At 42.0% G+C, this 23053-nt stretch overlaps 1 protein-coding gene across 8 annotated transcripts in view; it reads right to left on the reverse strand.

The window, feature by feature from the left end:
- The window catches only part of CLIP4 (CAP-Gly domain containing linker protein family member 4), a 98990-nt gene extending 78730 nt beyond the window's left edge, over nucleotides 1–20260 (reverse strand). For all 8 annotated transcript variants that reach the window (XM_047852176.1, XM_047852181.1, XM_047852179.1 and 5 more), the window contains exon 1: nucleotides 19977–20260. The gene's annotated coding sequence lies outside the window, so the exon portion shown is untranslated. The remainder of the gene's footprint in view (nucleotides 1–19976) is intronic.
- Nucleotides 20261–23053: the final 2793 nt, after the last annotated feature.

The raw sequence follows: 23053 nt of genomic DNA on the forward strand, positions 1-23053 counted from the left end.
CACTGCTGCTGGGAATGCAAACTGGTGCAGCCGCTCTGGAAAACGGTGTGGAGGTGCCTCAGAAAATTAAAAATAGACCTACCCTATGACCCAGCAATAGCACTGCTAGGAATTTACCCAAGGGATACAGGAGTGCTGATGTGTAAGGGCACTTGTATACCAATGTTACAGCAGCACTTTCAACAATAGCTAAATTATGGAAAGAGCCTAAATGTCCATCAACTGATGAATGGATAAAGAAATTGTGGTTTATATATACAATGGAATACCACTTGGCAATGAAAAAGAATGGAATACGGCCTTTTGTAGCAACGTGGATGAACTGGAGAGTGTTATGCTAAGTGAAATAAGTCATACAGAGAAAGACAGATACCATATGTTTTCACTCTTATGTGGATCCCGAGAAACTTACAGAAGACCATGGGGGAGGGGAAGGGGAAAAAGTCAGAGGGAGGGAGCCAAACCATAAGAGACTCTTAAAAACTGAGAATAAACTGAGGGTTGATGGGGGATGGGAGGGAGGGGAGGGTGGGTGATGGGCACTGAGGAGGGCACCTGCTGGGATGAGCACCGGGTGTTGTATGGAAACCAATTTGGCAATAAATTTCATATTAAAATAAAATAAAATAAAATAAAAATAGAAAATAAAAACCTCCCTTTTATAGGGTAGAGCTTCCCATCCAAAAAAAATTTTTGAAAGTGATCCTCAGAGCAACTTTCATTTCCTTGTAGCCTGCTGAGATCCTCACAGAACTCTATCTTGCACAACTATCACAGGAGCTAGATTAGTGTCTTACACATATTTCATTTAGATGCAGTGTGGAAAGATGATTCACTCAACAAGGTGGAATAAACACTGTCATTTCATATACTAGATACTTCAAGCCCAGAGAAGCTACAATATTACCTAACCAACGTACTGAACATTCTTTGTATTTTGTGTCTTCATTGCATTTTTCCTTAGTCCCATTTCCTTTCCTTCACAAAAAATTCAACAGTCTATCTCTAGTCCCACTTAAGAAAACTGCACACCTCTAAAAACATGGCAAAGTTTTAGAATCCTTCTGAAAAGCAATTTTTGGGTCTGAAGATCTAAGACACCTGGGATCTCGCTCAAACTTGGTCAAACTAGAATCAAATTCCCCAAACTCTGATTTATATAGGAATCCCATCCTACACCATCACCCCAAAACAGCTCTGAGAAAATGCAACTGGTAACATGGCTCAAATATCTTGTGATTTTTCAAGGATTCCTGGTCTATTCCCTAACACAGAATGGTGGTGAGAAGAGATGGCCACTAACCTTTTCAAAGTGGTTCAAGGCTAGTAGACCTCACTAAGGAACCTCATTATGGTCAAGAGACTCCCTCAGCTTTATCTGGAATATGGTTCAAGGGCAGCATCTTTGAGCTACTCAACTAACAGGAGATCTAAGCTGTGTCCAAATGAGTTAGAATCACGAGGCCCTTTCATTCATTTAAATACTATATTTTGCCAGGAGCCTTTATTTCCATTAGATTCCCAAAAAATTACCATAACCAAAATAAGCATTTAAATCATATCTCCAAGGTTCCTTTAAAAATTAAAAATAGGGGTGCCTGGGGGCGCCTGGGTGGCGCAGTCGGTTAAGCGTCCGACTTCAGCCAGGTCACGATCTCGCAGTCCGTGAGTTCGAGCCCCACGTCAGGCTCTGGGCTGATGGCTCAGAGCCTGGAGCCTGTTTCCGATTCTGTGTCTCCCTCTCTCTCTGCCCCTCCCCCGTTCATGCTCTGTCTCTCTCTGTCCCAAAAATAAATAAAACGTTGAAAGAAAAAAAAAATTAAATAAAAAAAAAAAATAAGGGTGCCTGGGTGGCTAAGCATCCGGCTTCGGCTCAGGTCATAATCTCATGGCTCATGAGTTTAAGCCCCGCATTGGGCTCTGTGCTGACAGCTCAGAGCTTGGAGCCTGTCGGATTGTGTCTCCTTCTCTCTCTGCTCTACCCTGCTTGCACTCTGTCTCTGTCTCTCTCTCAAAAATAAACATTTAAAAAAATGTTTTAATTAAAAAAAAAAAAAGTAAAAAATAGAGGGGTGCCTGGGTGGCTCAGTCAGTTGAGGGTCTGACTTCGGCTCAGGTCATGATGTCACAGTTCGTGAGTTCGAACCCCACATCAGGTTCGCTGCTGTCAGCACAGAGCCTGCTTCAGATCCTTTCCCCCCCCCCTCTCTGCCCTTCCCCTACTTGAGCGCTCTCTCTCAAAAATAAACATTTTAAAAATTAATTAAAAATTAAAAATAGAATTACTAAGTGATCCAGTGATTCCACTACTAGGTTTTTACTCAAAGAAAACAAAAACACTAATTCAAAAGATGTATGCACCCTACATTTACTGCAGCACTATATACAATAGTGAAGGTATGGAAGCAACCCAAGCATCCATCCATAGATGAATGAATAAAGAAGACTGGGGGTGGAATATTATTCACCCACAAAAAAGAATGAGAACTTGTCATTTGCAACAATATGGATGGGCCTAGAGGTTATAATGCTAAGTGAAATACGTCAGACAGAGAAAGACAAATACCATATGATTTCACTCATGTGGAATTTACGAAACAAAACAAAGGAACAAAGAAAAAACAGACTCAAATACAGAGAACAAACCAGTGGCTGCTAGAAGGGAGGTGGGTAGGTGGTGAGTGAAAATGATAAAGAATATTAAGAGTATTCTTATCATGATAAACACTGAGTAATATATAGATTGATGAGTCATTATATTGTACACCTGAAACTAATATAACACTGTCTGTTAATTATGCTTCAATAAAAGATAATAACCAAAAAAATTTAATGTAGTATCTCCAGCTATCCATTTATTTGTTACATATATAAATCTATTCAATCACTAAACAGGTATTTACAGTATTCGATACTTAGTTGCCTCTCAGCCCTAGAAAGAATATAAAAGACACCTGCCCTCCAGAAGTTCATTAGTCACTCAACAAGCATTTACTGAGTGTTTCTAAGTCCTAGGCTGGGCATACAAAGAGAAAGAAAATAGGTATGCCCTTGTCCCCACATAGGTTAGAGTCTAGTATATTCCTATAAGAAAGTTGAAATTACTGTACAGTTGTAATAAATGCTGTGTTCAAGAGGGTCAGTGGAAGCTTCCTGAAGGACTAAAAATTTAAAGTTGCAGTGTCCAACCAGGTAGCTACTAGCCACATGTGGCTATTTACATTAAACTAAAATTTCAGTTCCTCCATTGCTCTAGCCCCACAGACGTACTCAAAAGCCACATGTGGGTAGCGGACACCACGCTTAAACAGCGCAGAAACACTTCCCTCATTGCAGAAAGTTCTATAGAACACCACTGAAGGAAAACAGTGCTGCTCAAATTCCAGATGCGAAAATAATAAGAATCAACAATAAACAAAGGCTAACAAAACTAAGCAAGCCAATAGCAGCACGGTTAATTATACATAAGGAACCAGGGAACAGTAAGCCTGAAAGTAACCAGATATTTGTAGGTTTAAACAGGGAGAAAGAGTTGATTAACAAAAAGGCCACTAGTACATGTTTCAAAACTGGAGTTAAGAACAATAAAAAGACACCATATAAATATCACTTTTTTTAAAAGACCCTGCTAGTGAAAACTGTATCTGGTGAATCTGAAATGTCTGAAGTAAGTACTACAAATAATATACCATTTGTTAAATCTTCTATCAAACAAGTAAAAATACTCATATTTCAAGATCTAATCTTACAGCCCAGGTGATCCATTACCAAATGAAAGCATTTTTTAAAAACGCATATTGTTAGCAAAATAAGAGAACCAGGATGCTTTTGCATAATAAAGATGTAGAAGGCTAGATTTCTGCCATTTTCAATTCTCTGCTTTCGGTCCATAGTCGCTCCGTGTCCCACATCGCCTGATCTTCTGCCATTTAGACGACTTACTTCAAATTATGCAGAAGGTTCATAAATGACAAACGTCAATCTGAAAATGAAGTATTTGCAGGATGTTTCTAAGGAGGAGGGTGTTTCTATATTGAATATTTCACAGGCACCGATTTATACTATGAAATTGCTACAATGTGAACCACAGTCTAGCTGGGAACATAGAGCAAGTTACTATCCCTTGAGAATATCATCCTCTGATATATATCAAAACACTGTCTCAGAGTTTAAATCCAAACTGCCTCTTTAGTCTCGGGATGAATGAACAACCTGACATCTAAAAGAAAGCTGACATTATAAACCCATCAATCTAATCTACAAGGATGAGGTCTAAACCACCTCTCTGTTTAGGGCAGGGCTCAGAGCAAGTCCCCCCAACCCCCCACCCCAACTTCCCTTCCCAATTTCCTATTATTTCGAATTAAGGAATCTCAGGATAGCCAAAGACTAGAAGCAAAGCCATTTGGTTTAGCTTTGCATTCCCACCGGGAAAAGGTTTCTTAACAATTTATTAAGCAAGGGGAGGCACGGGAGATGTGAAGAGGCCCGCTGCAGGAAAAACACCAAAGGCGGCGCACCGCACGCAGCACATCTGCGTGCGGGTGACACTCCCAGGGCGCCCGGGCGGCCGCGGCTGCGGAGGCGGACAGGGGGCCCGCAACCCAGGCACCGCGCCGCTCCTCATCCCAAAGTTACACAGCCCGCGAGGAGCGGAGAGGAGAAACCCACCTCTCCGAAGGTGGGCCGCGCCGCCCCCGCCCCCCGGCGACAGCCCCGGGGAGGCCTGCGGGAGCCCGCGACCCCGGCGCCACCGGACGCGAACGCGGCGCTCCCAGCGCCTCCGCGCGGCCCTCCCCGAGCCGTCAACAGCCCCTCGGGGACCCGCGCCCCCGCCCAGCCGGCCCGCAGCCCCCGCGCGCTCCCGCCCCACCTGCTCCTCCGGTCCTCTCGGGACGGCCGGCTGCGAACGCGGAGACGCGGAGGCAAGGCCGAGAGGCGCGCTCCTCCGCCCGGCGCCCGTCTCCAGTGGCCGGCCGCGGAGCCTCCCGCTGCGCCGCTCCCAGACCTGGTCCGCCCCTCCCGCCTGCCGCCTCCGCGCGCGCCGAGCCGGGCCCCACGCGGGGTCGGCGCGCGCGCAGTGCAGGCGCCCGGGCCGCGCGCAGGCCTCGGCCCCAGCCCCGCGCACGCGCCGGGGCTGGGGGGTGGGGTGGAGGCGAGGAGCGCGCGCCTCTTGCCTGCGCCCCCGCGGGCCCCCAGCCCACGAAAGGTGGAGCCTCCAGGTTAGGACCGCCTGGGAGCTTCCTGGGTTAGGCTTGCGTGGAGGTGGTAGCGCCGTGGTATTTCCATCGCAGTCGCAGGAAGGTTCTCGGGGGAACCCCGCAGGGCCCAGGGCAGTGGGTAGGGGCGGCAGCCCTTGGCGCGCTGTACTCCTCCATTAAAGCCCTTAGCTACCTTCTCCCACCCCCGCCCCGGGGCTAGGAGCGCCCCCACCGAGTTCACAGGGGCAGGCATGGCGTCTTATCTGTTTGGGGCTCCCCTGTGTCTAACCCTGTGCATGGCCCAGAATAGGTCCACCAGTCAATTACCTGTTTGCAGGTTTTGCTGTAAAAAGCCTAGCCGATACTTTACCCAGGCCGAATACACCCAAAGGTGTCTGTGGAGGCAGAAGGGGAGACGTGAGTAGTCGTCCCAGAACTTTATTTCTCCTGCTGCTTTGCTCATTTCTCACCTTCTTCTCCCTCGGTCCCATCTCCATTCCCCAAGAGCCAGAGGTGGTGAAACTGTAACAACTAACAGACATAAGTGCTGACATCCTGGTTCTCCATCACCCAGTAGAAGGAAAGGTGTTGCTTGGCACTTAATGAGTCTCCTTAATGAAGGAACTTAATGAGTCCATTGTTTCCCCATGACTGAGGTTTATAACACTGAATCACTGATGTTACAACATAACAACTCTCTCTGAGGCCTTTTCATTCTGGCTGTGATATACAGATTACCACACTGTACCTCCGTGTTCGCCAAGCACAGTGCCTGGCAAGAACAGATATTGAATGACTGAATGTCTATCTGGGTCTCTTGCAAGAGCAGAGGTAAGTGCTGGGGGCACACCAGAGCATCTTTTCCTGTTGGAGTCACGGATTCTGGAGATTAGAAAAAGCCCCCTTCCCTTGCCTGGGTCTCCCTTGCAACATCCTTACACCAAATGGCCATAGTTGAATACCTCCAGTAACCAGGAACTCTTTCTTTAAAAGCAGCCATTTTATCATAGACCAGCCTTGTTGACAAGCTCTTCCTACCTTGAGCTAAATCACCTCCCTGCATCTCCTCCTTATTGGGTTTCTACTCTGGGGACTTCTAGATCATGTCTGCCTCCGATTCAAGATATCTAGGACAAGCATTCTCTGTCCCTTAGGCTACTCCTTGTACGACAGGGTCAAGATCCCACTCACCAGCATGTTAAAGGAGTCTTTATGACATACCCCAGCTTGTTTAGAGCTCACAAATGAACGTGGTGTCCTGCTGAGTGCAGAGAAGATAGAAACTCTCACCTCTTTCTAGGTCCCATGCTTCTATTAGCATAGCTCAAGATATCAAAATAGTTTTGTAGCAGTCAATATTACATTGTTGAATTGGGTGGAGCACACTGTCAGCTAAAACCCATAGAACTTATGCAATATTTAAATGCCATGACCATCCCACGGTCCCTGGTCAGCTGCCAGTTTCTCTTTTTCTGCAGGTTCAGCACCTTTATGGACTCTCGGGGATGATCATGTGACACAGTTGCCTCCTCCCTTTGGGAGTTGCACCTCCTTCTCCCTGCTGCCATCATACCCTCTTCTTGTCTGATCCTGCCCACCTCTTTCACTGATTAGAAGAAGGAAGGCAACTTTGGTTGGCTTTAAGCAACTATAAATTAGTCCTGTTGTCAGTGAGCCACAAAAACTCATAAAGATCTGTGTGTAACAGAAGGTGCTATTGGTGTAGCTGTTTCCATAGGTATACAGTTCACTTTTATTGCTGATTTAAATTATCCCTCTGAGATACCACTATTAGTAGGTGACAGGGTGTGGCTAGCTGAGTTGTTTTTAACTATAATAAAAGTCTCTGTTAGAACCAGCCAGGCTACTGGCCTTTTCTGCTACACCCAAACACAAAATAGTACATAGGCAATTTCCCAGGATACCAAGCAATTAGGGAGAGAGTCTCCTACTCACCTGGTTGCCTTTGTCCAAAATACTGAATTTATTCCATAAGCCATCATCAAGAATGTAAGCACTCATCGGAATCATGCTCCCTAGAAAACCCCATGGGTCATACAAGTATGACCACGTATTGCCCAGTTAACAAGAGTTGGACCAGGACTTGGAACTTAAACCATCTGCTGGGGTGGGAAGGCACATGGGCATGTGGTACAACTGTACCTACTAAGATGCAATTGTATCTGAAGGCACAGCGAGGTTCCTGGACAATGAAACATAAACCACAGTCACAGGAAGTTATCAGCACTGGTGATAAGTATGGAGCATTACTTATAAGAAGGGGCATTACTGACCGACCACTGTGTGGCCCTTTACCTATGGGATTTTACTTGCCTTCACTTCACAAATGAAGAAAGAGACTCCATCAGGTTATGGAACCTGCTTGATGTACCCCGGGGCAGGAAAAGATTCAAATTAAGTCTGTCTGATCTGAAGTCTTGTGTTGATCCACTATTTTGTATTACCTATGCAGGGTGTCCTTTGGGGCATTCAAGACACAGAAATGTTGTGTCAAATAGCAGGGACCATTCAGAAATTCAAGCAGACAACCAGAAGTCAGCACCAAAAAGGTCTCTCAGCAGCTAATAGGACCCAAACCATGGTAAAAGGGTTGAGGACATAGGCAAAAGAAGACTGAGCCACTGCTCTTATGTGGACTGAGGTATTGGGCAGTATATCATATCATTCACTGAGAAGAAGACAAGGCTCAGTTTTCAGAATCTGGATGTAGGGGCCATCAGGACGTAGGGGTGCCAAATTGAAGCCCAACTAGCAGAAGTCGTGAAATGCAAAATATCAGAGCACTGGGTAGAGCCCCTAAAATCTATACCTGCAGATGATAGGATCATCATCAGAGAAAAGCTAACAGAATCAACTATTAGAAGTAATAAGTGAGTTCAATAAGGTTGTCAAGTACAAGATCAATTGCTAAAAATAGTTTCCTCTATATCAGCAGTAAGCAACCAGGAAATATAATAGGCAATAAGATTTACAATAGCAATAAAACTCTTAAGCATAATATCCAGGAATTAACCTAACAACTTGTAAGAACTTTATGGAGAAAGTTTTAAAATTCTATTTAAGGACATAAAAGAAGATTGAGGGGTGCCTGGGTGGCTCAGTCGGTTGAGCGTCCAACTTCAGCTCAGGTCATGATCTTACACTCTGTGAGTTAGAGCCCCGCGTCAGGCTCTGTGCTGACCACTCAAGAGCCTGGAGCCCACTTCAGATTCTGTGTCTCCCCCTCTCTCTGCCCCTCCCCTGCTCGTGCTCTCTGTCTCTGTCTCAAAAATAAATAAAAACATTAAAAAATGTTTTAAAGAAGATTGAATAATGAAGACATGCCATGGATAGGATGCCTTGACATTGTAAAAATCCATCTAATTTCTAAATGCAATGTTACACCAACTCAAAGTTTAAGGAACTTCAATAAACATATGAGGAAAAATAAAAATTTTCATAGTTAAGTCAGTTTGGAAAAGCAACAGCAAAGAGAGGAAGCTTGCCCTGCCAGATATTATTATTACCACATAGTGATAAAAAAAAAATAGTGTGGTCCTAGAACAGAAATAGAACAGTAAAACAGAATAGGGAGCTCAGAAGCAGACCGTGAGACCTCAACATATATAAAGGTGGTATCACAAATCAATGAGAAAAATATATGTCATTTAGATGATATTGTTGGGGAAACTGGCTTAGTTTATGAAGAAATAAAGCTGGATGCTCCCTGTCTACCATATACAAAGATGAACCCCATGGGGCACCTGGGTGGTTCAGTTGATTAAGCGTCCGACTTTGGCTCAGATCATGATCTCATGGTTTGTGAGTTCGAGCCCCGCATCAGGCTCTGTGCTGCCAGCTCAGATCCTGGAGCCGGCTTTGCATTCTGTGTCTCCCTCTCTCTCTGCCCCTCCCCAACTTGTGCTGTCTCTCACATAATAAATACACTTAAAAATTAAAAAAAAAAAAAGACAAAAAACAAAAACAAAGGAGAACTCTAGATGAATTAAAGACCTACATTCGAAAGGTAGAAGGAAGATGTAGGAGAATGTCTTTATGAACATGGGGGTAGGGACTTACTTCATAAAACAAGACTACAAAAGTACAAACCTTAAAACAAAAGGCTGGGAGATTTGCCATACATCACAATGAAGGCTTTTCTCCAATGAAAACTACTATAGAAAAAGTTAACAGCAGCTGACAAACTGGGAGAAGATATATGATGTGTTCAAAAGTATTTAGGGATTAATATTTAAAATATGTAAGGAACGCTTGCAAGTCAACAAAAAGAAGTCAGAAAATCCAATATAAAAATGAGAAAAGGATAGAAATAGGCCGAAGGAAAAGCCAGAATGGCATGCAAGCGTAGAAGAGATGCTCAAACCCTCTAGAGAGGAGAGAATAGAAACACAACAAAAAGTATGGTGCTACCTATAGCCACTGGGATGCTGGTATATTTAAAAATCAGCTCTGGGGGGTTAGGGCAGGGGCAGTCCTAATTTTAGCGTTTGCTAATTTCCATGTGCAAATACTCTCACCCCTGCTAATTTCAAACTACCAGCAGGAGGTCATTGAACAAGGATTTTGGAAGAAGTGTGTTCAGTCTGCTCTCATGAGCCAGCACCAACACACCAGTGCCTCACCCATCAGCTTAGCAAAAATTAGAAAAATCCCAAATATTGGCAAAGATATGGGGAAATGGGAATCCTCATGCACTGCTGGTGGGAATTTAAACTGGTAAATACATTCCATTGAGCAAGCTGACAGTGTCTAGTGAAAAAAATTATCAGCGTGCTTTATGACTCAGCAATCACCCTCCTAGATATGCCTCAGAGAAACTGTTTGTAACCTTCACGTGGCTTCCAGGAAGCCATTCTCTCATTTACTAGATGATCTCATCCCATCCAAGGCTTTAAATGCTATCTCTATTTTCAGGATTCCAAAATTTCTATCTCTAGCCCTGAACTTCAGACATATATCCACTGCCTGCTCAACATCTAATCTATAGTGTATAATAAGCATCTCAAATGTAATATGTTCAGAATAGAACCCTACCCCACACCCTTCCCATGTCGGTAAATGACAGCTTGATTCTTCTGTTTGTTCACTGGAGTCATCTTTTCCTTCATAGTTCTGGATTTTCCAAACCAAAGCCCCATTCCCCATTTTTAAGAAAAGTTCATAACATCATTTATTGATGGAGAAATTCATCAATACCACTGAAATCCTTTCAAATCGATAGTCACCAGAGACCCCAGGAACTTCCTACTGCTGTCACCTGGGCTTGCTTTCTTCTGAAGAATCTCCTTTTCTCTCTCAAAGCTTCAAGTGGGGACCTGCCTGCTGAAGCAGACTACAAACTGAAGACCTCACAAGCCTTATTATCTGAATCCTTGGTTCTCATTCCTGGTTGCACACTTGAATCTCCTGAATACCTTTCACAAAATAAACCAGAGACTTCCTCAAATATTCTAACTCAACTGGCCTAATTTAGATTCGTGCTCTTCTATAAGTTTATTCTCTCTTTTGTTAGTCTAATTCCCAAAAAGACACAAACAAATGAAGTTTTCAAACCCAACTCATTCCTATGTAGGAACTGCTTCCCATGTCCTCCAGTTGGGCCACTCCCCAACACCACATGATACAACAACTTTTAAAGTCTTCTTTATGGTAGGGTGCCTGGGTGGCTCAGTGGTTAAGTGTCTGAACCTTGGTTTCAGCTCAGGTCATGACCTCATAGTTCATGAGTTTGAGCCCCATGTTGGGCTCTCCATTGACAGCATGGAGCCTGCTTGGGATTCTGTCTGTCTCCCTCTCTCTCTTCCCCTCCCCTGCTCTCTCTCTCTCTCTCTCTCTCTCGAAAATAAATAAATAAACTATTTTTAAAAAGTGTTCTTTACAGGCCAACATAAGAAAGAAGGAACACAGGGAATGTTTCATGGCATCAGGATTAAAACTGCCTCTCTAAGGAACAAGTCTTTCACACTGGCTGCTCAAAGCTATGGCCACCAAGGCAGTTGCAGAAACATCTCTGGCACATAATAGCAGCATCGAGATGGTTTCCACTAGGATGTTAGTTCCAACGCCCCCGCCCCTCATTGAAATATACTTTAACCAAGTCTCTAGATATAAATATCATTTTATAGAAAACATGAAGCATGAAGGAATATCATAAATTACATCATGAGCATGTAATAGGCCAAGTCCAAAATGTGGAAACTTCTACAGGGAAAATAACCCAATTCCTACAATCAAAAAGTAGCTAAGGGAAACTAGTGTAGATCAAAAGAGACATAAGAGCTCTATCTACAAACTATAATGTGCAGAGCATTTAGATCTGGATCAAACAAAGAAATGTAAAAAATTCTTGAGGCTGTTGAGGGAAATTTAACATGGACTGGACATTAAATTGTATCAAGAAGTTTTTGTTAACTTTTTTAGGAATGAGAATAACATGTGATTACGTTTTTGTTAAAAAGTCCTTATCTGGGACACAAAGTGTTTGACTTTGGCTCAGATCATGATCTCCTGGTTTGTGAGTTCGAACCCTACATTGGGCTCTCTGCTGTCAGCACAGAGTCTGCTTCAGATCCTCCATCCCTATATCTCTCTGCTCCTCCCCCACTCACATGCTCATGTGCGCTCTCTCTCTCTCTCTCAAAAATATACATTAAAAAAAGTTCTTATCTGCTAGAAATTCATACTAAAGTATTTATGATAAAATGTTTAATGTCTGAGATTTGCTTTAAAGTGGTCCATAAGTGTGTGGTGGGAAAGCAAATTAGTCCAAGCACGATGGAAATCAATATGGAGGTTCCTCAAAAAATTTAAAATAGGTTTACCATACAATCCAGCAATTCCACTTCTGGATTTAAACCCAAAGGAAATGAAAACAGGAGTTCAGCGACGTATCTGCACTCCCATGTTTATCATAGCATTATTCACAATCACCAAGATATGGAAACAACCCAAATAGCCATCAGTGGGTGAATGGATAAAAAAGATGTGATACATATACACAGTGGACTATTATACAGCCATGAGGAAGAAGTATATCTGACAGGATATGCCACAACATAGATGGGCTTTGAGCAACTACGCAAAGTCAAACAGAGAAAATAAGTATAAAGATATCACTTTTATGTGGAATCAAAAAAAGTTAAACCTGTAAAAGTTAGTAAAATGGTGCTTACCAGGGGCTGGTGGATGGGGTGGATAAGAGTGATGGTGTTTAAAGACACAAACTTATAATGAATGGTAAATAAGTCTTAGAGACCTAATGCACACGTAATGAATGTATACAATGATATTGTGCTGTGATTATGTAATATGATAAATATCACTACACTGGCAGTCATATTATAATATACAAATGTATCAAAATAACATGCTATGCACCTTAAACCAATACAAGGTTACATGTCAAATTTATTCAAGTAAAAATATAAGTGTATGGTGGAAGGGATAGATGAAAAAAGAATGACAAAATATTGATCATTATTAAAGCTGAATGATGAGTATTATTATTTCTTCTTTTGCATACATTTGAAATTTTTTCCCTAATAAAAAGCTTTAAAAGAAAAAGCTCCAGAGGGAAGAAATTTTATTCTATTTTTGTCAGTGCTGCATCCTGAGTACCTAGAACCTAGTACTTGGCACATAATACAAATTCAATACATATTTGTTGATAAAATGGGCCTGGTTCTTTAAGATTTCAGTCACAGAAAAGATAACTATCATATCCAAGGAGTTGAGAAATCACAGAAGTTGTCTTTGTATCACATGCATGCACACACTCTAAAATGGGAAGCATTCATACATCACTAAAGCTCTATCAAGTTGTCTTTCCAGCAGCTGCTTACAAAACCAATACAGTTTCATCTCTGTTCACTGTAAACTATCAGCTGCTTAATAGCATCTTGATTAGGGGTTGAAAGACTGTCAGACCCACTGGAGCATCCTCCCCCTCCCCCACCCTGTGGGGGGTAGAGAGCAGTTTGCACCTTGTCAACAATGGATCAAATGACTCACCTAACAAAGAGAACCATTGACAGACCAATTAGCTGGGAGAAAGTCTCCTTTGTGACAAAAACAGCATTGATAATAAGATGGGTTTTGACATTCCTCATCTAATCATATTTGCAACAGCAGGGAACAGTTAAGACAAAAATAAATGTGAATTGTGTTTTTAGATTCACATAGGGTTCAACCCAAGAAGAGTAAGTTACAGTCCATCCTTTTAAGGCCCATCAAAATACCCCATGCAATATCTTCATCATCATCAAAATAATCACAACCATAAGCCCTGAATGACACTTAGCAAGGCAACCAAATTGCATATTAACCCATCAAATCAGGAATAAACTGAATACCTCCTTCCTAAAGGAAAGTATGGAGTCTACCACAGTATAAGATTTGCTCCTTGTTTTCTAGGATAGGAGGAAGAGTGTTGAAGCTGTCATCATGTGCAAACTGAGCTGGAGCCCCCAGAACCTTCTCTCCCCAGCTCAGTAACCCTAGAAAATCACTTAACTTCTCTGGGCCTTAGTTTGTTCCTTTGTAAAGTGAGACAAAAAATACCTGCCTCCCACTGTTGTCATGAGTACAAAGCCTAACTCAAAGTGGGCTAGCTGGAGGAAAACAATCACATGTGGTCATGAGACATGAACATGAGAAAAGAACGCCAACAACGTGCCAAAGAAGCAGTGTCTAGGGATTTCCCAAGAGGGAGCACACATTGCAGGATGGGGTGATCAGGAAAGGCTTCGAGGAAAAGATATATTCTGAGTTAAGTGGGGAGGATAACGAGCTCCAGTTACATGAATGAGGGGCCAGAATTTACTGAGGGCTTAGTATGTGCTGTGCATTGTTCGAAGCACTTTCATGAATTATTTTACTTCTGAAGAAGAAATATCATTTTAGTCTCACCTTCCAGTTGGAGAAATAGGCATAAGGTAGTTAGGCAACTTGCTCAGGATCCCTCAGTAAATAGCAGAACCTGGATGTGAACCCAGGCAGTCTAGTTCAAGAGATTAAACTCTTAACCACAATGCTTTGCAAGAGAAAGGCTTGGAGGCAGAAAAGCTAAACATGTGTCTGGAGGACAGCAAAGGGCCTAAGTGGTGCAGAGTCCGTAGCATGAATTGGTAGAAGATGAGCTGGAAAGGGAGGTTGAGAATAGATCAGGAATGGCCTTGAATGTCACAGTAAGAGGCTAAGAGACATTTATGAGGATGAGGAAAAGCCACCATGGAATCTGTCAGCACTGTCCAAAATAGAAACTCCTGCCTGACCCTTATGCCCCATATCTGTTACACTCTCTTAATAAAAAGCCTAAAACAAAAGCATACTAAAAATTCAAGCATTTTGAAGTGAAACTCAGCAACTAAAAACAAAGTTGCCTTGAAAGTGTTAGCCTTTATCAATTCAATTTAACTAGTTCTTTTAAATAGCAAATTATTTTTATAAATGATTTCTCCACAGACAGCTTAATTTAACTTGGTGTAAGTATGCACAGTAATGACCTGCATTCAAAATGAAGTGGAGACAAGTTATACAGATGTCCCTGGGGGATGGAAATCTATTGTTTCTGCCTTTCCCATCACACCCCATTAACCACTTTGCAGCATAACAATAACACCTACATATCATCATTTTAACCATTTGGTTGTTATATAATAATGTAATCACATAATAATCTTTTGGATATATGTGCATTGAACAAAAGCATATTCCCAGTGAAGAAACAGCCACTCAGCTTCCTTGGGTGCTGTCCGTCCATCAAGGTGCTGATGGTCTTGCTACCCACCCTATTGCGCTCCTTTTCTTGGCACCATGGTTTCTGTTTCTCCAGCCTCATCCAAGCCCTAACTCAGTCTTCAAAGCAGGGAGTCTCTCAAGGTTCAGCTTGTCAAGTGAGGCACCACACACCTACCAAGGAGCTGCATTTTCACTAACTTAGGGGCACTGTTGCTAGTAACAATAGCCTAGCATCTTTGTAAGCAATGGTCAGTGACATCATGGTCCATTTTGTGTCTCTACTGCAGAGGCCAGTGGCCACGCTCAGGTCTCAGCTGCATCTAAGATTAGCTGCCCTTACGCACACCCACAGAGTCCTGAGCGTCTGCGATCCAAAGAGGCTCAAGAAAAGAGGTGTGGCCTTGGAGGGGAGCTTCTGGTCCTCATTTGTCAAGCACTTACTAAATAATTCTTGGTGTCAGTAAATACTATTAGATATCACCCTGTCCTTGGTGACTTTCTAACATAACTGAGAGGAGAAACATTAAATCTCAAAAAAATTGGAAGCAAGATAGAATCCCAGACTTTGAAGCCAGACATATAAGGTTTGCCTGGAACTGAAAGGGTTTCTAGGGTGTGAGTACTTTCAATTTTAAAACCAGAACAGTGCCAGGGATACCAGAACAAGTTGGTCACCCTACAGAAAAACTAAAGCTCAAGTTTAATTAGCTTTGGGACCTTGAACACACAAAATAACTTCTCAAAAACTCAGCCTCCTCATTTATAAAATTGGTATCATAGTAGGACCTACTTTATCACATATTTCTTGTATGAATTCAATGAGCTATTGTATGAAAAGAACTAAGCACAGTGCCTGATGCTGAATAATTGCTCAATAAGTGTTAATACTGTATATGTAATCGATAATTATAAGATAGCATATAATGAAAGGCTGCATTAGGTATTTTAGGAACTAAAAAATCAGATAAGGAAGAATTGGATCATTAAGAAAAGTTCCATAGTGGTAGGGTTGACACATAAAATATAGGCTGCCCAATTAAATTTGAATTTCAGATAACAAATAATTTTTTAGTAGAAGTATGTACCAAATTATTTTTTTTAATTATTGTTTATCTGAAGTTCAAATTTAGCTGGATGTCTGGGTATGTGCTTAAAATGGTGAGAGACAAGAGAAAAACACCAGGCAGAGGGATAAATATGAGTAGCAGTGGACCCAAGACAAGAGCAATGCATGGGATGTTCTTATGAATGTTTAGAGATGCTTCATAGAAAGAATGAACAAGACTTTGTGAAGGAAAAGAATGGATCCAAGGTTTTGACCCCAGGTCATTATGAGAGGGACTCTATAATTAAGGAGATCTAGTATGTGGCTGTCAGGCAGGTGGCTTGAATTCAGGTGATCAGGGTGGAGGTGGGAGTGGGAGTGGAAAGAATTGGATTCAGAGAGGTTTTATGAAGGAAGGTAATGTCTGTGGAGGAGGTAGTGACTAGAGTTCTAAATATGGATGTGTCCTTTCACCATGAAAACTTCCTTGAATCCCTGCAGTGTCATTATTGGTGACCTGAATAAGCAATTACGTATAACACTAGAGAGGTCTCATGAGGTAAGTTAACTCAGACCAAGAAAAAAAAAAAATGGGGCATTTAATGCCCTGTGTGCTCTTCTCTTTGTGGTAGGAAGAGATTAAAGCTTTGGAATTCATACAATTCCCTCATTGCTTTCCTCCCTCCTAAGAGACGCCACAGAGTTCTCCTGCCCCCCAGTAATGACAGAGTTCTTCAAAGAGACTTAGTTCAACGCAGCCAGCCAGCAAGGGGCCTGGGAAACTCAAAGAAACCTCCCCTGGCATCTGTATCACTATTTTTGACCTCTCAAGTAGGTTGCTTTTTTCCTGATGTACGTATGTGAAATTCTACTCTTGGGGCAAATGAAAAACCTGCAACCCCATTTGGTAGTTTTTCCCCAGAAGGGCAGTGCTTCTCTTTAGAAACACTTCCTGGCATGCGCCTGTAATTCTGATTCAAAGAAGCAAATGGTTCAGAATATCTGCCTTGAGGTATATGTGAAACCAAAAACCAATGGTCCTAAAAGAACCAGACCCAAAGGATCTGTTTAGAGACTCCCTCTGAGCACTTTATCAAGTTCTGATTACTCACACTGACATTCTTCAAAGTCATCTCCCACCTCTGCCCAATGTGATAAAACCTACCCCTTCACTCCCACCTCCCCATCCTATACATGCCATTCTTCTGCTTAGACTTTGCCTGCAATCTACCTCCTCCTATCCAAATCCAACTACCCTTCCAGACCCTTCCTATATCTCACCTCTTCCATGGGGAGCTAGCTCTCTAATTTCTCCCTTTCACTAAAAAAGGACACATTTTAAAATCCAATTATATGCTGTTTTGTATATTAGTCACTCATGTGAAAACATTGGGGCACCCAGGTGGCTCAGTCAATTGAGCATCTAACTCTTGATTTCGGCTCAGGTCATGATCTCGAGGTTTGTGAGTTCGAGCCCTACATCATGCTCTGAGCTGACAGTGTGGAGCCTGCTTGGGATTCTCTCTCTCTCCCTCTCTCTGTCCCTCCCCCACTCTTGCTCTCTCAAAATAAAGAATAAACTTTACAAATAAAATTGAATTAAAATATTTAATTTAATATCTTTCTCCAGATCCTGAGTTCCTTCCTCTCTTTCAAAAGACAGAAGCAAGCAAAGAAATAAAAGGCAAAGAAGACATTTAAAATGTGGACCAATTGGGGCACCTGGGTGGCTCAATCAATTGAGCATCTGACTTCGGCTGAGGTCATGATCTCATGGCTCTTGGGTTCAAGCCCTGCATCAGGCTCTGTGCTGACAGCTCAGAGCCTGGAACCTGCTTCAGATTCTGTGTCTCCCTCTCTCTCTGCCCCATCCCTGCTTGTGCGCTCTCTCTCTCTCTCTCTCTCTCTCTCCCCCTCTCTCTCTCAAAATAAATAAACATTTAAAGAAAAGTTTAATGTGGACCAATATACAAAAGTCGATTGTTTTCCTGTATACCAGCAATGAACAATGGGAATTTGAAATTAGAAGCAACTCTATAAACAGTATAAAAAAGAGAAAGAGAGAGAGAGATGCTTAGGTATAAATCTAACAAAATATGTACAAGATCTATATGAGGAAAACTAGAAAACTTGCATGAAAGAAATCAAAGAACGTCTAAATAAATAGAAAGCTATTCAATGTTCATGGAAAAGAAGGCTCAAGATAATTAAGTCAGTTCTTCCCAACTTGATTCATGCATCCAATTCAATTCCAATCAAAATCCCAGTGTATTATTTTGTGGATATTGAGAAACTGATTCTAAAGTCTATATGGAAAAGTAAAAGGCCCAGAATGACCAACACAATGTTGAAGAAGAACAAAGTCAAATGGCTGACCAGACTTAAAGACTTAGGATAAAACTACGGTATTGAAGGACAGTGTGGTATTGGCAAAAGAAAAGACAATTATATCAGCAGGATAGAATACAGAGCAAAATATACCCACACAAATACAACCACTCTTTCACAAAGGAGCAAAGAGAATTCAATGGAAGAAGAATAGTGTTTTCCATAAATGGTGCTGGAACAACTGGACATTCACATACAGAAAAATGAATCTAGACACAGAACTTACATGTATCACAAAAACTAACTCAAAATGGGTCACAGATATAAATGCCAAATGCAAAATTATAAAACTTAGAAAACAACATAGGAGAAAATCTAGGTAACCTTGCATTTGGTAATGACTTTTTAGATACAACACCAAATACAAGTTGGACTTCATTAGAACTTAAAACTTCTGCTCTGCAGAAGAAGTTAAAAGAATGAAAACACAGCCATAGACTCAGAGAAAATCTTTGCAAAACTACGTATCTAATGAATAACTTGTATCCCAAATATACAATTCCTAAAATTCAATAGTAAGAAAACAGCACAACTTAGGCTAATGATCTGAACAGACCTCACCAAAGAAGATGGCAAGGAAGCATATGAAAAGATGCTCAATATCATATGCTATCAGGGAAATGAAAATTAAAACAACAATGAGATACCACTACAATTCTACCAGAATGGCTAAAATCCTAAACACTGACAATATGAAATTCTGGCAAGAATGTGGAGCAAAAGGAACTCTCATTCATTACTGGTGGGAATGAAAATTGGTACAGCCACTTTGAAAGGCAGTTGGGCAGTTTCTTACAAAGCTAAGTACTGTATAGTCTTACCTTATGATGCAGCAATCTCACCCCTAGATATTTACCCAGTTGGAAAATTTGTGTCCAAAACCTTGCACATAAATGTTTACAGCAAAGTTATTCATAATTACCAAAAACTGGAAAGAACCAACACGTCCTTCAGTAAGGGAATGGACAAATTGTGGTACATCTATACGATGGAATATTGAAAGTGGTAAAAAGAAATGAGTTATCAAGTCATGAAAAGACTTCAAGGACCCTTAAATATATATTGTCCAGTCTGAAAGAAGCCAGTCTGAAAAGGCTACAGTAAAAAGATCTGAAAGAAGCCAGTCTGAAAAGGCTACAGTAAAAAGATCAGTGGTTGCCAGGGGCTGGGGAGGGAAGAAGGGAAGGATTAATAGGTAGAGCACAAAGGATTTTTAAGGGCGGTGAAACCATTCTGTACCATGCTGTAATGGGGGATATATGACTTTCCGCATCTGTCAAAACCCATAGAATATACAACACAAAGAGTAAACCATCATGTAAATTACGGACTTCAATTAAGAGTAATGTATCAATATTGGCTCATCAATCGTAAAAAAAGCAAAAAAGGAGTGGATTGTGAAGCATTTTTAATACTCTATTCAGGTTTTTAGCACTGAACAGACTTTTGACTTCTGGTGTTATTATATAGGAAAGGATACAGTTCTGTAAAATATGTCTAAATTGCCTCACAGCACATGTCCAACTACTGCAACCCATGTTAACTTGTTTAAAATAACAGTATACTTTGTTTAGGACGCTCACCTTTGCCTTTGCAGAAATGAAGTTTCATCGGAGGCGTTGGTGGGCATGAGATTCATTTTATAGTGAAACTTATCCGAACATGACACTATTCTTTCAATGTCACCCAGAAAAAATTTTTTCAATATCTCATGGGTCTTCCTCAGCAAGAGCACAAATTGTTTAGAGTGTTGGTTGGGAGTCTATGAAAATAGGTGTTTTCATAATGGGCTCCCTTGGGCCCATAAGCAGATTCCAATTACAGAAAGCCAGGGTGGTGGTGGCCAGCTTAGACTTGACTCCCTGTGGTGGAGTCCTCCTTTGAGTGCAACAGCCTGCTTTTCAACAGACCAGCAAATACATAATAATGACATTGCCTGTGGTGCTATGGATACCAGATTTAAAGGGCCAGAAACCATAGTTAGGACTTTTAAGCTACCTCTTAGGCTGCTGGAAGCAATGGTGGAAGAAGAAAAATGGCTTCCAGAAGAAAAATGGCCCGAAATAGGGCCTGGTCCTTCGTGTCATGGCAAGGAAGAAGCCTAGAAGCTGAGGAGACTCTCGCAAAGGGAAGCTGAGGAATCATTGCCTGGACTTACTTCTCCCTCCTCCAAGTCTCGGCCAGTGCATCTCTAGGGCTGGAGCACTAGGGATCTGTCTCCCAGAGTACTGGCAAGGGTGCAGAAGTGTGTAGAGTGGGGCACCTGGGAGAATCTGTAGGTTAAGCGTCCGACTTTGGCTCAGGTCATGACCTCATGGTTCACAAGTTCGAGCCTCTCATTGGCTCTCTGCTGTCAGCACAGAGCCTGCTTCGGATCCTCTGTCCCCTCCTCTCTCTGCCTCTCCCCAGCTTGCTCTCTCTCTCTCTCTCTCTCTCTCTCAAATAAATAAACATTAAAAAAAAAAAAAAGAAGAAGTGTGTAGAGTGGATCTGGAGGAAGAAAACAGAAGGCATCCAGCATTACCTGCAATTTCCTATCTTCCCCCTTTTGGTCATAGGGTTATAACCTAGACTCCAAAAAAAGTTGTGTTTTGTTTTTTGTTTTTTGTTTTTTCCACCAGCAAGTGTTGGTTCTGTCTCTGATATAAAGAGAACATACTGAACAGAGCTTTGAATGGATTTTGTCATGATTTCTGATGATAAGACATTGTACTGACCTTTTGGGCTGCAGCAACAGATGAAGTAATAACTTGGAAAAGCAGCCTATAGCTTCTGTGGTCTATTCTTGAGATTTTGCTGACACCTGGCTGCCTATAATCATTGGAACCAGTACAGATTTCACAGTCACTGACTCAAGTGTGCAAAAATGTAATTTTCTCTATTCTTCTATAATTGAGTGTAATTTCTGCCTTAAGCCTCCATTCTGCCTCAAAGCAGAGAAAATTTAATCTAGTTACTCTCAGATAAACTCATTCAAATTCAGTCATTTCTTAGTCAATTCAAGTTTATAATTCAGTCACAATTCAGTTTAAAACTCTCTCTCTTTTCACCCCTCTGCTTCTCTTCCCTGGAACTGATCTCAGCTCTCAAGAGCTTATCAGAGGAGCCCCCTTCTTGGTCTTCTTCTTTCCTATCCAGTAGATGACATGTGCTCCCTTGAGAGGTGACCTGAGCGATCTATGGGGCACAGGGGGTTCCCACTAGTTCTCTCTGTTGAAAGGGCAGGCAGCTCCATCCACCTGGGTCTCAGCCTCATCCTGGGCTAGCTGACCCCCTAGCTTTCTTTCTCTGGTAGATTTGTTCCACATGGAAGCCTTCAGGACATTGTAGGTGGTCTGTTTCTGTCAGTCTGACTGTGGGAGCCTGGGGTGAGCAAGTCTCCCATCCTTTTGTATGGAGACATGCCACACCAGCCTTCTCTTCTGGCCCTTCAAGGGCATATGAGGCTCTTCTCCCCAAAGCTTTCTGGCTTGTTATCTCCCAGCCTCAGGCTACGGCCCAGGAAAGGGGCTTGAGAACCTCTTCTCTCAGGAACCACCCCCATGAGGCCTTGAGATCAGAGTGGGCACAGAAGTGCCACACTCACACAGAACCCTGTGGCTTCTCTCTTCCTAACTCAGGAGGTATTCTTTAACTATGGAAAGAATTGGGGGGCAGGCGGCTGTTGTGTCTCCTCCAATCTCCTTGCAGATCTTTTCCATCTAATACCTGAGTGGAGGCTTTGAACTCTGAAGCTGGTGATTCATTGACTTGCTCTCCGGTGCTTCACAAAAGGGCTTCCCCAACGTGGCCGTGAGGAAAGGGGCTAGAGATGCACTGAAGACATCTGATGAGTAAAAGGAGAGACAAAAGCACCTCCATCAACATTCCACATCCCAGTCTGCCACACCACATTCTGCTTTATTTCCATGTCCTATTTTACTTTGGGAGGCACAACTAACCATAATTAGATTAATTTTATTTCATGACTGAAGTTGGCTCAGAAGAAAATTCTCAACCAGACTGTTCTGAAAATTTGGGGGGGGGGGGGGAGTGGAATAGCTACTTGTTGAAATACATGTTTATGGCCACCCCCACTACCCCATCACTCCCAAGCCCCCAGCTCCCCATTTCTGAGGACTCATTTGGATATGTAAATTACTGGAGGATGGTGATTAACTTGCCTCTTTACTTAATAATCACATTTCTTCATATACTTTAAAGCTCATCTTTCACTTTAAAGTTCATAGTGGTCACTTACACATTTTCAAGTCACCCCATTAGTTTGCCATTTTGTGGCCCCAAAGAACTTAGTATCCTGTCAGCCAGTTCACTTCCATTTTAAGAATTCTTTAAAACATTAAAACCAGTCCCAGAAATTCTTGAGAGTCCCTAATTTGCATTATCCATCTTGAAATGTGTCCATCTCAAAGGTGTGCTTGAAATGTGTTAACTGTTTCAGAGCCAAACCTCCATCTAGCTAAGTCCTATCCCCCCATTTCACAGGAAACTGACACTTAAAAATAATAACTTCCTAAAAGAATAATAATACTGACAAATTCCCAATTACAAATTTGTCCAGGTGTTTCACAAGGTATAAATTTAACCTTTCTAAACATGACAACAAAGATAAAAATTATAAAGAGAAAGACCAAAGAGTTGGTTATGTGAAATGAAAACT

The sequence above is a fragment of the Prionailurus viverrinus genome, chromosome A3 (genome assembly GCF_022837055.1).
Source record: "Prionailurus viverrinus isolate Anna chromosome A3, UM_Priviv_1.0, whole genome shotgun sequence".
NCBI lineage: Eukaryota > Metazoa > Chordata > Mammalia > Carnivora > Felidae > Prionailurus > Prionailurus viverrinus.